Below are 16,325 nucleotides of genomic sequence, written 5' to 3' on the forward strand. Positions count from 1 at the left end.
ATTAGGATGTAAATCATCTGCCAGTGAAGGAATTCTCCATGTTGCCTGACATTAAACAGGTCGAAGTGTGATACTCCCATCAAATGACCTGCTTAAAACCAGACAAACAAAAAACATCATAGGTTTAAATGGAGAGTTGCAGTGCGATTAAACACCTTTTAGCTTTAGATAAGAAAGAAGAGAAGATGCCGCACTAAAACTGTGAATTTTGTTTTGATGGAAGTCAGTGAAAACACATGTTGAATTTCTTCCTTAAACTTAAAACAGCTGAAGACTTTAGGTTGTAAAGGTTGAGAAAATTGTTTTTTCAGAGTATTTTTAAGTGAACAAGGTTCTAAAGTGACCAGATGAAAACCCTCTGATTGGTTAAGCATCATAAATCTGATCCTCATCCTAACAAAAAGTTATTTTCCAGTGGAGTTGTCCGTTTAATACAAAGCCAGCTTGACAGTGACAGGAAAAAAAAAATGTTGTCAACAGAGTTAAGAGCCAGACTGCAACACTTTCTGATAATCCTCAGCTTGTTGAAACACACTCCACTGTTGTGATTACTGTGTCGGGCACAGACATAAGAACACATAAATATAACAGTTTGTTCCACTGGGTTAAGAATGTGGCCCAACAGCTGCTGGGCCTTGAAAACATTTGCATTTATAACTGAAGATATCCTACATGTGAGCATCTGGAAACTTGCATTCTTGCTTCCATCTTTTTTTTCCCACCTTTTTTTTTTTTTTTTTTAAATATACCTTGATCTTATGAATAACAGAACACAACAGCTGAGAACAAAGAAAAAGACCTGCTGATAGCATGCTGATGCCAGCAATAGGACTGCACAAAGCAGCAGAAACTGCCAGCAAATCAGAGTGATTTGGAGAGTGTATTAAATTGGCCTATAAAGTGCTAATTGTGCCCATACTGGAATGAAAAGTCTCTTTCCAAATGATCCCCTTAGCTAATTAAGATAGTTGTCAGAAGCAAATGCACAGAGCAAATGAGAAATGAAAACAAAAACACTTTTTGGTTATTGCATACAATCAAATAAGTCTGACTAAGTCCTTTCTTTCATGTAAAGAACATGAATGGGATTGTTGAAGTGCAGAGATGTTTGCTGAAGTTCGTATCTAGGAAGACTGTTTGCAGCTTAATAGGCATGTTCTACCCAAAAACAACCTGTAAATGTTACCATAATGCGAAAATTTCTACATAGCCTAACTGGATTTTTTTCTGTTTGTAGCAGTAAATATAGATCCATTATCAGAGTATAAGCTCACAATTTGTTCACCATCGAAAATATAATCAGTCTTCAAATAATGGGAGGATCGTATGGAAGCACTTTTTTTTTTTACTGTGCTTTGCCAGGCAAATACCCTGAACTCCTGTGGCCTTATAGATTTTTAGAGCATTATTTGATCATCCATGGTCTCTTTAAAGATTAATGTTTGTCCTCGTGATGGACGTTCTCCAAGGATTGGCTCTTTAATTTGTATGACTCTGAGACACAGCACATGCACTCAGATCATAGGCTGACTGCACCGTGGGCCCCCTCGCAGAGGGGAGGTGCAGCAGCGCTAAATGCATTGGAATCTAAATTATGTAATAGACTCATCAGGCGAATGTCATCTTTGGTTCCAGACTCTCATGGAGAATGTCAGTTTTTCATTAATGAGGTTGTTTAAGTGTGTAAACACCCACGCAGGCTCAGCACGTTTTCACTTCTAACCGTTATGTACACGCACACACACATACACACACATACACATGCACACACATCACAGAGTTGAATTCCTGCTCATTCGGCCCTGAACAAAGCAGCTCCTGTTTGGAAACATCGAGACGTGTCTTCAATCGCTGTGGGGAAAAAAAAACAGCATTAAAACCATTTTCACAACCAGAATTAAAGTTGCCTGGCGCTGATTTAGAACCTCTCATCTGAATATCAAGACTGCTTTGACATTCATTTCAGCACCTGTTGTATTCTCTAAAACATTTAATTGCATCGCCTTTGCATATCTTCAGTGGGTGATTTGTTCAGTTTTAACAGGTATGATAGTTAGTAGGTGAAGTGTCGTCATTTATCTGTAATTTTTAAACAAGAAAAACATTTGTGCAAACAAGATGAGCACCACTTTCCTCCTCCTTGCATTGAAATATCACCACAATTTCTCCATTGAGTGACAAGTCCTTCATTGGGGAAAAAAAAGATGGTAAAATTTAAACCTTGCTCTTGCTGGATGCTGAAATAGTTATTCATAATCTTGCTTCTGGCACAAAGCAATGTGGAAAAAAAAAAAAAAAAAATCTGCTTTTCCATCCCTGAAATAATTCTGCACCATTTTGTGTTGCTATGCACATTGGTAATTTAGCTTCACTTTTACATGTTAGAATTGTTATATAACATGTTATATAGTTTCAGTCTGAGTGCTAAATACACCCAAAAAACAAGAGACACAATCTCTTTTTAGTTAGATTTTTAAATTATTTTCCATCGATGTGGGCAGCCTAAGTTAACCGGCGCTTTCACCTTGAAACTCGTTTCAGTAGTGGAGAACATCTCTTTTCTGTAACAGTGAGCAGCTGTTGTCTCCAAACCCAACATTTATTTTTCTATTCAGAGACCCCAAGGTCAAGAAAACATGTTGATACTGCTGGCGCACCGCGAGACCCTTAAAAAACAGCTTCCTGAACCATCTTGAATCCCAGCCCATGGTTTAAGAGCAGAGGAGTTGAGCACTTCGGTTCACTTGCTTCCTCTGAGAGCCACTGAAAGCAATAACAGGAAGCTGAGCGTGTACTGAAGATATCAACCAGAGATCCAGCGAGTAATTACCTCTGAATGCCCACGTGACTTGCGGCGGTCAGTTCGACTAATGAAGCAAAGTTTGACACGAAATTTGTTTGGATATCTTGATATATTTATCTGAGTTTCTATACCTCCTTCTTCTCTCCTCTACCACTGGAAATCGGTGTGTGGACGTGCTTTGTGTCTTTCTAAAGACACACACTGCCAAAGGAAAGAGACCTTAACAAGATTTTCAACCTTTCCTTTTGATTGCAGATGAGCTAAATACATTGGTATGCATGAGAGGGGAAAAAAACCCCACAGAAAAGGTGTCTTTTGCCATAGACTCATTTTCTCCCAGTCCTAGTCCCTGTTATGGCTGAAATTGCCTTAAGTGTGATTGTGAGTGCGAATAAGCCTTTCACAGCATTATTTTTATTCAAGCTGTTCCCAGGCAAACCTACAGGCAGTTCCTTTTGGGTCTGAAATGATGCTTAGGGGCCCACTCAATCTAATATCTAATGTGGCTGCGAGTTAAAAGGAAATGCATACTGAATGTCAGGATTTATTGCCAGTTTTAATGGTCCAGACCTCTTTATATCATTTTTAAAACCTCTTTCCATAGGTTTCCTTCCAAATGAGCCCTGCTAATTTCATGGGCCGTGGTAATGGCAGCATTTTGTTCGGCAAGGCATGGAGACATGACCTGTGTAAGACATAAAACCACCTGTGTCCTCTTAAGCACTTTCACACATTGGAGTAGTTTTTCCGCTAATATTTTTATTCTTAATCATAAAACTATATCAGATTATATAGGTCAAATATCCTTTGAGTCAGATTTCACCCCAGGCGTTGATAATACAGTTAAGGTTTTGCAGTGACCTAACTAATTTGCACTTGAATGGAAAGACACTGATGCAAACGGAGAATACACTGAGAGGACAACATGTGGCAGTGGCTTGTTAATAATGCATTTGTTTGCCAAACAAATAAATAGACGCATAACACAGACAAACATCAGTCACAGAACCGCCTCTGTGAACAGGCCCATCCCTGAAGAAAAGGGGGGAGAGGAGAAAGACAGAGAAAGTCTGTTTATTCCTTCTGCCACAGCCTGCAATATCCATACTGCTGAAACACGCAATTCCCCAAAGAAAATACAACCTCGTCCAAACCCACCCCTCAGCATCCCCCCACCCCCCCACCGCACACAGACAGTAGGCAACGCGGCGCCAGGCAGCCCAGGCTCATATGAACAACTCCTTGATGTGATGGTTCCAATACATCATCTGTCTACACATTAGATTCAGGCACAGCAAGCCTGAGAGAAAGCATCCTGGACCCAGAACCTAACCAGTTTAACGACATTCATTAGAATGGGAAAAACTGTGCCTCAGCACAACTAGCTGGGGTGGATGACAAAACACACACTGTGAGTTGTTGATCCTCCGGATCAGGGAAAGACACACAGAAACACACACACTTGTGTGCCAAAGTGACAAACATGCACACAAACACACACACACACACATAGAGACACGCACACTGCAGAGGCAATAAGACTATTTTTACAGGTGTAGGTATAGATTCTGGTTATGGTAATTTTATAGATCATTTGGAAGGGATATAACACAGGGTTTAATAAGGTTACATTTCTTGCCCCTGTAACTGGAAATAGACTATCACCAAGCACTGGCAAGGAGCCTGTATATGTTATATTGCTAATGGAAACCCACACATAACTCAACATTTGAGGCACAGTTTGTTTTCTGGGTCGATGATACAAGAGAGCAAAAAAAAATCAGATGTCACTTGTAAGTCTCTCTTTTTTTGTGCTTTTTATCTTTATGCATGCAGCTTTTAAAAAATAGTGAGACAACTGTGCTTTTTGCGAACGATACTATAGAAAATCAAAAGAAATAAAAGGACGCTCATCAACAGATCTGAAAAGTCAAACTGTCTGAAGCATGACAAAGATTTCTGTAAAGCCGCTCAGGGGGGATTCCTGTCAACCTACAAATGTTAATGGAACTGAATCTGAGACTTTGCTGTAGTTTATGGCATTTACCACAACTCTGTGATGGCACAACTACATGAAACCTGTTGTTCTGCTCTGTTGTTCTAAATTGACAGACATGTGAGTTGTTTACTAATAACTGTCTGTAGAGCTTTATAGTGCTTTATCTTTTCAGATTGCATGTTATAACCAATACAAAAGTCATCCCTTTTAATATGACAGAAGGTGCAGTGATGATATGTGTCTAGAAGGGTTAGATGCCGTCAGTATTGATTATATCCTGTAGACAGAATTGGATGTTGTTGTTTTTTTATAATTCATATAAGAAATCACAATTAGTTGAACTGAGAGCAACATAGTTAAACAATGAAAATGGCATTAACGTATACAAAGAGATCTGTTTTATTGCAAAGACATGGAAGCTGCTCATCAGGAGCTAAATTTAGATCAGAGTGTCAAAATGAGCTTCCTCACCTTATAGAGAGTGATGCTCAGTACATGATGTACCCTGTGTAATATATACAGTAGGTGTAACAAACATACATGAGTGTTTAATACACATTAATTGAATAAAATATAAATATCGCTGTGAAGTTTGTCCAACATGAACAAAACACTTGAGCTATGTCTATAGACATACTAATTGTGAACAGTATGTACTACATACTTATCATCATAGTGTACTGTTTTAGTAGTTAGTTTACAATAATATCAATGTAGCCTGTCAGTTTATACTAACAGTAAACGATACATTATGTGTGACATTAATTATCAATCAAGCTGCCACTTTGGAGCATCACTGCAAATTAAACTTCACTAAGAGGCATTGAAATGTTTTTCCTAAGATTTCATACTTCTTTGGAGCTCTTTAACGACAATCCAAAATGTTTTTAATTCTTTCCAGCTGTGAGGAAGTCCTCAATTTCATTCATGCAATGCACTGTGGGAGAAAAGTTCCTGTGTCTCAATTTGCATACTTCCACACTCACTTGCTATTTTGATTCCATAAGTACGTTCACATTGACAAGTATGGCATGGCATGCAGTGCACCACAAGTACATGGGTGGTGCGCTCAAAACTGTAAAAAAAAGATTGAGCGTAAAACAATGGACAATCCTCACCTTCAGTCGTCACGGTATGCGTCACCATCTTAGCTACACAGCAGAAGGGGAAGGACCACCAACGTATTTTCAAACTTGTGAAAACGCACAGTGCAGTGCACAATGGCAGTGGTTGATTTGGGACAACACTACCCTGTAGAAATGCACCCACTACGCCAGTGACTATACTGTGTACACAATTTACAATATGTGAGTGTAGTATCCCACTTGAGACACAGCTAGTGTGCACCCACAGCACACACAAGCAATATTAAGTTTGTATACTCTCTGATCTGACTATTCTTTATTTTGTCACTTTCCTAGTGTGAACACACTACACACTGCTTTGAATCAGTGTGTAATATGGATTTAGGACATTGCAGATGTTATACTCACTGAGTCCAGTTTCCAACTGTAGCTATAAGCTGGTGTCCAAGGACAAATATTTTTGTTAAAGCTGTATAGCCTAGAAGATATTTAACTTCTTAAATAGGGACTGTATTTATGAAACATATTTGCTACCTGACTACTATGATAACTGAAAGTTAGCTAATCTACTATGGCATAAAATACAGCAGATAAAATAATGTTATCCTGTTGATTTCAGGGCCATAGTGAGTTTACCTACTGTTGCAGCTGACCCAGCAACATGTAGTTTGTCTACATTTACAACTTGACACTGTGCTGTACACATTGTGTACCAAGCTCAAGTTTTAACTGGCTCCGTCAGTGTCTTTACCGGCTCCATCAGCGTCATACGTGCGGCTGGTCCCAGCAGATTATGCCAAGGCCGAATTTCTTTCCCAATCTGACTGTGGAGCCAATACTGGCTTGTCTTCTCCTCGATACGTAAGTAATTTAATGGATACATAATGTTACATGTCTGCTTTCATTTGTGACCAACTACAGTAAGCATAATAACATTAGATAATGTTGTGGCCAAATGGAGGCTGGAGGTGTGGCCAGTGAAGCATCTGAGATGCTGGTGGTCGAGGTGGTGTGACATCTAGTGGCAGTGATGATCGTTTACAGAACCTTTAAGGTAAGCTTTAAAGTCACTTTGTCCTAAACCAATTCAAATATTTATTGTAAAGAATGATTTTGATTATTGCTTTATTTATGATGCTCAGAAAGCAGTGGAGTTTTATTTCTTCCCATAAAAACAATTTTTATGATAATTTAGACAGACCCAAAGGTTCGCATACAAAGTCAGCATGAATATTTGAGTATCTGACAATAAATTTGAGAGTGCTTAGAGCAGGATTAAGCATGTATTCTCAGCATTAAAATGAATGACCCCCTCCCATCCATAGCACAGATACATAAGGTAAATCAAATAGTCATGAATATAAAGTTATTTTTACAAAACTTTTGAGAAAACTTTTAAGACTGAAGACTTTGTTGTTCAAACATTGTTACTGTGACAAAACTAAGTAGCCTGCACAATGTTCCAGAATTACTGTTCGACACCTAATAAGATATTCAGCCAGCACTGAATAACAGGTGTTGCTCAAAGTCCCTCCACAAGTAAACGCTGTCTCTCATCATTCATGGTAACACATCTATACTGAACATATATATATTGTGACCAGGAGTGGTATTGAAACAGAATGTCTTCATGCTCAGAGCATCTTAGCATGTGGACAATCTCAGGCATCATTATTCTCCCCTTAATAAGCTGTTGTCCTGGATTCCTGCTGCTGCCTCTTAATAATGATACCAGCTCACAGTTTTCACCATACACCACCTCTACCTGCTCCTGGAGAGTTAGTTCTGGACACATTGACAGTCCCACCTACGTGCAGTATAATAGACAATAAGACAAGCTATGAAACGTTGGGGATTTTCGAAAAAACTTCACAGATGTGGCATCTGAACCTGGACATTTAATCGGTTCCAGGAACTCATTAAATATACATGTGCTTTTTTTATGCAGAGACCCATTTATTGGCAGATTTTAGGTCCTGACCCACAGTTTCCGCCTCACAGTACACCTCAGTATACTCAGAGGTATTGTAAGTGGCAGAAGAAATAGGAAAGATTGAAGGAGCCCCTCTATTTCTCAATAAAAGATTTTATGGGGAAAATATACATTCAAGAGAGTAAGTGTCATATCTTTTCATGGGACTTGGAATTCATGTCATTATTTTTTGCCCATACACGCCTTTTAAAAATTCCAATATTGACAAATTGTATGTTGCTGCGGGTTAAATCAAAGTCTCCATGGAAAAGGAAATAAAAGCCTGTGCATGTCAAGCGCATCTTATTATAAACACATGGGTGGAGAGGCTTGGTGCAGGGATTGAATTGAGCTTGTGTTCATCGGAGTTTCTCCACAGCCTCAGGCATCACAGGGGACCTTGAGGAATGCTACGGGCATGTTTAAGGGCAAAAAGAGTGGAGGCTAGAGGTTGATCTGTGATCAGTCCACCACACCGAGAATGGAAATTCATCTCACTGTCAATAATCACCTTTCTTTTTACCCCCCCACCACCACCACCAACAAGAGAAGCTCTACGAAGGAATAATGCCGGAAGGAGAAGGTCAAGGAACACCTGGTTAAAAGTATATTATTCATGGCAACATTCAAACTCAGTGACATGATCTTTATTTCATTTAGTTTTAGTTTCATTTAGTTTCCATCCATTAGTCAGACCGCTTATCCTTTGAGGGTCGCAGGGGGGCTGGAGCCAATCCAAAATGTCATCGGTCGAAAGGTGAGGTAGACCCTGGGCAGGTCACTAGTCTATCACAGGGCTGATATATAAAGACAAACAAACCATTCACACTCACTTTCACACCTACGGGCAATTTAGAGTAACCAGTTAACCTAACCTTCATGTCTTTGGATTGCCGGAGGAAACTGGTGTACTGGGAGGGAACCCACACAGACATGGGGAGAACATACAAACCCCACACAGAAAGGCCCCGGCTAGCCAGCAGGTTCGAAGCCTTTCTTGCTGTGAGGCGACAGTGCTAACCACCGCACCCACTGTGCCACCCTACTTCATTTTGCTTACTGCCTCCAAATCCACAAAACCACATGTAAATCATCAATACAATTTAAAAGAATAGTTTGACATTTTAGGAGGCCTATTGTTGATACCACTCTCACGTCTGTATGGTAAGTATGAAGCTGGAGGTAGCAGCCAATTAGCTTAGCTTAGCACAAAGACTGGAATCAGGGGGGAAAAGCTAGGCCTTCCATGCACCACCACCTCTAAAGCTCACTACATAACGCTTCATGTCCTGTTTAAGAAACACTTTAAAACATAGTGCACAACAGTGTGTAGTTGTGACAAACAATTCAGGAATGTCCTGATTGTTGATGAGTCATTAATAAGTAGTTCCCTTATGACTCCAACGCCAGGACTATGAATGATGATTTATGATAATGACGAGTTACTAGAGAACAGACTGGCTGATACTGTATTAATGAGTCATGAGGAAATAAGTAGTTCATACAAATCTTAGAGTCAACATACTGACCAGTGTCTTCACGAGAGGGATCCATGGTTAAATCTTTAAGCTTAGTGAAATTGATATTCTGTTTATTACTTTTATTTTTAAGTCACCAGCATCACGAATGCATCAGAAAACAGCACGAATGGGATTATTAATCTATAAAATGACCTGAATATTATGATAAAATACCTCTACCTGCTGTCTCTAATTTGTTATTAAAGAACTTATTGTGGTATCACTTTGCTTTGGGGTGCACAAAAACAGTTGGAGGTAATGAAAGAATGGGGGAATACTTGGTAACTGCTGTGTAAGATGTACCACTTCATCAATTGATTTATCAATGTTTAAGTGATCAGTAATGCATGAGTAGTGACTGTTTGTGCAACTCAGCAGGGGTTGCGGTGGTGGTGGTGGGGGCACAGATATTTATCAACTACTTATTACCTCATGATTCATTAATATAGTATCTCCAAGTTTGTTAATTCATCATTATTTACTTCAGTCATTAGGGATCTACTTATTAACATCTCATTGGCTATCAGTTTGTTCCTGAATAGTTCCTTAGTAACCACATATGATATGAGTGTTTATGAACAAGACTTAACAATACGGTGTAAAAGTGACAACTGGCTGTTTTACAGGGCATTATCTTTTGGACTATTTTTTGGCCAGGTGTAGTTGCAAGTCAACCATCACAGAACTAGTCCAGCAAATAAATCTGCATAAAACAGTGAATGAATTGAACAGATATAACAGTCATATATTGTTAATTAGTGTCTTTAAGAGGTGCTGCATGGCGGACTTACAGCCAGGCTAGCCGTTTACCTCGTTTCAATTCTCCGCTGCTGAGCTGAGTTAACCGGCTGCTAGTTCCAGCTACATATTTACTGTACAGTTGAGAGATTGGCTTAAATCTCCGCATCTAACTTTTTTTTCAGAAATTGAATGGGCATATTTCCCTAAATGTCAACTTGAGTGGTGACTTTCTGAGTAGAATGAACCTCCTCATGTTCGCTTATTCAAAGTGCCGTTTTCTCCGTTTCAACCAATTAAAAATCAAATTTTCAGTGTTTGAACACCGTTATCCCACTACATGAAATGCATCAATCCCTTGGTCCTGGGTATGAGCTTGTGTGTGTTTACCTTGTGTACTCACTGGCTACGAGAAAGAGCCTCTTGTTGCAGGCTGGAGCATGCGCTGGCTCAGATCACATGTTTAAAGGATGCGTTAGAGAGAACCCACTTTGGGGAGAACCTTGTGTGGGATCAGTGCTGGCATGCTGATGAGCTTTGCTCAGGTGTTGCCAGAGGCACCATGATAATGGTCAGAGCATGCAGAATCATTCCAGGAGCACTGATGGTTCAGGAGGAATTAATGAAACACACACCAAACAGCGCACTTGCTTATGTAGACAGCACACAGGCTCATTGCTGGTAATACAGTATCATTCAAAGGTGAGAGGTCAGAGCCACTTTGTCACTTCAGGAAATTAAACACAGCCATCACCACTGACCCTGAGATCGCAACTGCGGAGAGATGAAGCCTTCACACAAACACAAGGATGCTCTCTACAACATCTACAATCCCATGCTGAATTTCATAATTTTGAACACTTTAATATTCAGTATATTGAATAAAATCTTAATTCAGAATTATTTAAAACCATTTAGAATTACATGACAGCGAAGCAGCAGAGTGCTTAGAAAATCCATTTTGTTCTAATGCTCGTTTCGGGTTTGTGTTGAGATTTGCCCAATCAGAGTCCCTCCCCATCCATTCTGCCCCAGTTCTCGAATAGTCCCCATCTGGTTTGACAATCTGTTTTGATGGAAATCAGTTGTTTTTCCTCCTCTCTCTCATCTCCACTCGCTGCTCTTGCAGTTTTTACTTGAAGTTTCCCTGCGACCACGGCTCAGGCGCTTCAGATGAAACTTAGGCATGATCACAGCCTCTCCAGCATCGCCACCAGTTCCGTGCAGTGCACGCCTACCCTGGGGGAGTGGGTCCTTGCACGACAGACTCCCTCATATTTCACCTAAAATGTGACTCGGAGATTATTGGGATGGAAATTGAAGTGCTATGCCTCCATGCTGCTGTGGAAACTGGCTTTTAAACCATCTGTTAATTTTTAAAACTGTGATTGCTTTACACGCTGTTTCATATAATTCATCTTAAAAGACCAATTGTCAGGCTAGTCTTTATAGGAGCTGAATGATGTGTTTTGTTATTTCCTTTTATCTATTTTTCACAGAAATACAGATGGACTTCATTGTTCTCTTGGATAATTAAGTGATTGACAAGTTGCTTAAAAGGAGGTACAATTTAAATCATCTTTTATTTGGCTAATTGAACTCCAAACTTAAAAAGCTAGATGAAATTATGATGCAGTTCTTCATTCAGGGCTGTTTGGCTAAAAGCTAGAAATGCTAAATGTAACAGTAGCCCATTCTTACACCGAGATATCCAGTTCTGTTTACTTTAGTCTGGATTCAATGCTAAATGAATACTGAAGGAATATAAGGCTGGAAAACACAAGTTAATGCACCAAAAACAGTGTTAAATTTCAGCTGGCAGGAAAGTTTTGTCAGCTCTGCATGCCTTTGGATGACAGTGTTGAAAGAGTAAACACAGTTAAGAGAGTCAGCAAGAAAACAAGAGAGGGGAGTCAACTCCCCCTCATCACCCCTCCTTCCTCCATCTCTATGGAATAACTGTGACTACCATCACAAACTCTGTCTCTGTCAACAACTGCCAATGCATCTTCAGACGGTAAATCGTGATCAACGTGGAGAGACGCTACCCAGGCAGAGAGGCGAGGAAGCAGAAGAAACAGCGCCTTTTTTTTTTTTTTTTTTTGCAGAGGCATTGTGAATATTCTTTTGTGTCCTGCCTTCCTACTCCTGCCTTTTATATTGCAAAGTTTTGGAGTGTTTTTAAATGCAAAGGTGGTGTGCTTTTTCTTCTCCCCAAGTGTATTCCCATCCCAGAACACTTTCTGTATCTGTGTCCCCCCCCCTCCCTGTCTCTCTCTCTCTCTCTCTCTCTCTCTCTCTCTCCTTTTCTCTTACACCCTACACTTCTTTTTCTATCTCCCACAGGTTCACCAGATGATACCACTGCCTCAACGTTCTTTTCTTCCCTCCTTCCCATCTCTGCGCACATAATTTTTTTTTTGGTTGTGACTTTATTTCAAAGAGGTTTTAAGCCAAGTGGTTCTATCTTCCCGGTCTTTTCATCTGAACGCGCATACAGCCAGCTGCTCAGACCGAGCTTCTGTACACTGAACCAGCAAAACGTACAGCTGTCAAACATGGCTTGAACCCACAGCTATACGGGACATATGCGCATGCATGCAAAGATAATGAACAACCTCTCCGGAAGCACACACTGGCACTCTTTGCTACAGCTTTCATATATCTAAAGAAAAGGAAAAGCTCTTTTCCGCTTTGTGTGCTGAGGAACAGAGGGATGAGGGGTGATAACACACCACACATGAACCTTAAAACATGTCCTACATCAAAAAAATCCGCCTGTTTTGCGTTGAACCCCTCAGATTCTTAGAACACAGTAAAACTGCTCAGTTAGCGGTGGGCAGAGAAGAATAAAAAGAGTGCTTGATCCATGTTCGACAGTGTGGGCTGTATTTAATCCTTGCCACAGACTATACAAGAATCCTGTTATATTCTCATATTCTTCAAAATAGCAGGGCTTTTAGGGCGGCGCTTCAACCGCATCCCTTCTTCTCGACTCTGCATCCTCCTTCATGGGCTGTCCCAGGTGTTCCTGCATTTATGTGATTTAACAATTTAAGAAAAAAAAAAAGCACAGGGGAAGAAAGGGAGTCCTTGTGGCCACTCCCTGCACCCTAAGGCTGCTCTTCTTTTATCGCGGATTGTACTTCCTTTGCGCCACAATGTGAGTGATGCTATTCTTCACTTCTCTGCTGTATAGGCTGTTTCTGTTCAACTAAGAACAGTCCCCTGGTGAATCAAATCAGGAGATTATAAGAACATTCAAACAGACCAAATTGGCTTCCAGGAGAGCTTAAATCAATCTAAAGTTAAAATTGCAGAGCGAGAAGCCTTGGGTTATTTGGAGAAAGGAGGCAGATCTAGACAAGGAGGGTTGGTGATGGTGGTGGAGGGGTGTGTGAGAGTAAACCAAGGCTGTTTTTGGTAATATGAGCGTGAAATGCGACAGCATCAATTACTGAATGATTGAGGGCAATCCGACTGTGTGTGCTGCCATTCAGCAGGAGAGAGGAGGATATAATGGATAAACAGTGATTATGCCAAGTCCTCCAGATTGAGAATGTTCATATTTACAGTTTGACACTGGGACAACAACAGCTGTATTACTGCCTGTCATTTATGCAATATGTATTTCATTCCGGCATGTCTCCTATTACCTAATTCACAATAGAGTGATTTCTAACTGCTGAAGTTAATAGATTGTGGGCGTTTTCAGGAGCACTGTTGTCATGTATTCTATTCTATTAGGTTCAATTAGTAAGATGTTGACTTATTTTCTCTAAATGGCAAACTAATTGACTGCTAACAGCAAATCATGGTTTTATACTGTTTCTGTCATGGAAATCTTGCTTTTAACCTGCATCATTTCTGCTTGAAATTCTGGAAGGGACAGGTTTTATCTTCCAGAAGCCAAACCTACATCATCCCACCTCTGTCTCCCTCTGTTTCTGCCTTTGTCTCTCTCTCTGTCTAACCCACCACCCCCTGCTTAGTTAAGCTTGCTAAGTGATAGGCCATGGCATGGGCTTCTTCGTTCAAAAGACAGACGCATCATTAGGGGGCTGAGGAGTGCAATTCCTGCCCCCAGGGGAGGGATGACAGTCCGTCACCGCCCTGGGGCTTACCTTACTTTGGACTATGGAAATCAAAGATGGTGCTGTGAAATTTGAATAGAATAGGATGAAATACTCACAAAGCTTTTTTCCTCAGCCAGTATAAATTCTGACGTTGGAGGAGGAAAAAAAAAAAAAAAAAAAGCTCAGACCATTTTGAAGTGATAATGATTCATCATTGAGTGAAGGCCAGGCCACTTAACAGGCAAAGTCTTTTTGAGGTTAGTGAGAGTAAATAAAATGAAATTTGAGTAAATGAGGACGGAAGCGTTTGTAAGATTAATGCTTGCGCCACAGTCGGCCACAGAGGAGTAAACATATTGATAATTCACAAGACCCTAAACTCCACTGACAAACCCTCCTGAAATACTGTTATATTCCATGTGTCACAGAGGAAGACTTCTTTGGAAATGAACAAACCATTTGATTTTGCCTTTTGAGGATTGCCTTGAGTTTGCAGTTCAGCATCTGTCTGCATCTCTGTGGTAACCTTGTTCTGTCACTACCGTAGTTTTGCTCAAGCTCCTGTAAGGTACTGTACTGATCTGCTGCTATTCATGCAAAACAAAGGCTCTCATTTTGACTGAACTGCGGCACCACAGAGAGCACAAGTTTGGCTCATAGACCTTGAATCACTTTGCGTTTGTATGACTCCCTTCACTCCAATTACTCAAAGCACTTACTCGAGAGAGTCATACATATATAAATATATGAAATATGAGGATTTAAGTGCATGTATTGGTAACACTTTTCAATAAACTACTCAAATTCCTGGGTAGTCACAACATTTTTGGGCATAAATATCAATTTAAATGTGATTCGAATGTGATGATTTTTCTCTGGGCTGTGTCATTTATGAGGTAATGGTGCATTTGCGATACTCAGAGTTTATAGTTGACAGTTTAATAAGATGAGGCACTACTTACTGGTAGCAGACAGATAAATAGTAGGTAATGGTGAAGTTATCTTGAGGTAATGATGCATCCTTGTATGTCAAGTGCAAACATTTTAAATACGATATGTGTGTAATATGGATGTAAAGCTTGTTTATGACCCATTTAAAACGTGGTTACACTTGTGATGTTGCTGCTGTTAACAAAATTGCTTAATGTACAGCCAGGTGGCAAATGAACTCAGTGCTACAGAGAGGCTGTTGATTCTGGTCTATTAATGGACTTTAATGGAAAACTATAGATTAATGTTAGTCGTAGTTTTTAAGCAATGTTTTACTCTTCTACACAATATGCAAATACATTTCCTGTATGGATACAGGGCATTTAGTGAGCTCTTGTAATATTATTTGATGCGGCTATATTGGTAGCAGGACATGACTGTAGCATCCACTTTATCCATGCACGCATGGCAATGGAGTCTATGATAAGGTGAGGATAATTTATCTGAACATCAATGCACAGATTTGACCATTAAGTCGTACATTACTAATCTAAAAGAAGCTCAATAGCCTTTGGATTCATTTTCTTCTGTTTGAACCAATATTCACCCACACCTTTGAGTAATTACTTCCCTTTGGCTTCTTTGCTTGTGTCACATTCTATCTGGTGCTAAACGTTGCACCATTTAATTGAATCAGCATCTGAAAAAGTTTCTCTATTATTTACATCACATTACAAGAATGTGTCACTTCAGGATTTGTCATTGTTTGGCGAGCTGCAAGTAATGGAAACATGCTTAATGTGCCAGTTTTCATGTATGGCAACACTAGATCACAGTTATTTTTATTTTCATTCTTTTAACTAAAGTAAGCGAGACTGTATTTTTCAGCTTCAAGAAAGTGCTAACAGAACCGAAATGCTAATTACACACTAGTTCATTAACAGAGCATCAAGACTATTGTCACCTATTGTAATTCACCATTATCTGCTATATAATCCTTATTCAGAGTCACTCAGAAAGTACCTCTTGGTTACTCATTAATAAGCAATTAATCCCTGATTTGTTCTTCACATTCCCTGGTAACAGGAATTTGTGCACTCATGCATTCTCTCTCTAAAGATATTAGATCTATGCACTCCACTAAGACTCGCAAGCATACCTACACTGTAATTCATGCATACCATCAGTTGTCAGCAGCCTAC

This window comes from Seriola aureovittata, chromosome 20, assembly GCF_021018895.1.
Source record: "Seriola aureovittata isolate HTS-2021-v1 ecotype China chromosome 20, ASM2101889v1, whole genome shotgun sequence".
Lineage (NCBI taxonomy): Eukaryota > Metazoa > Chordata > Actinopteri > Carangiformes > Carangidae > Seriola > Seriola aureovittata.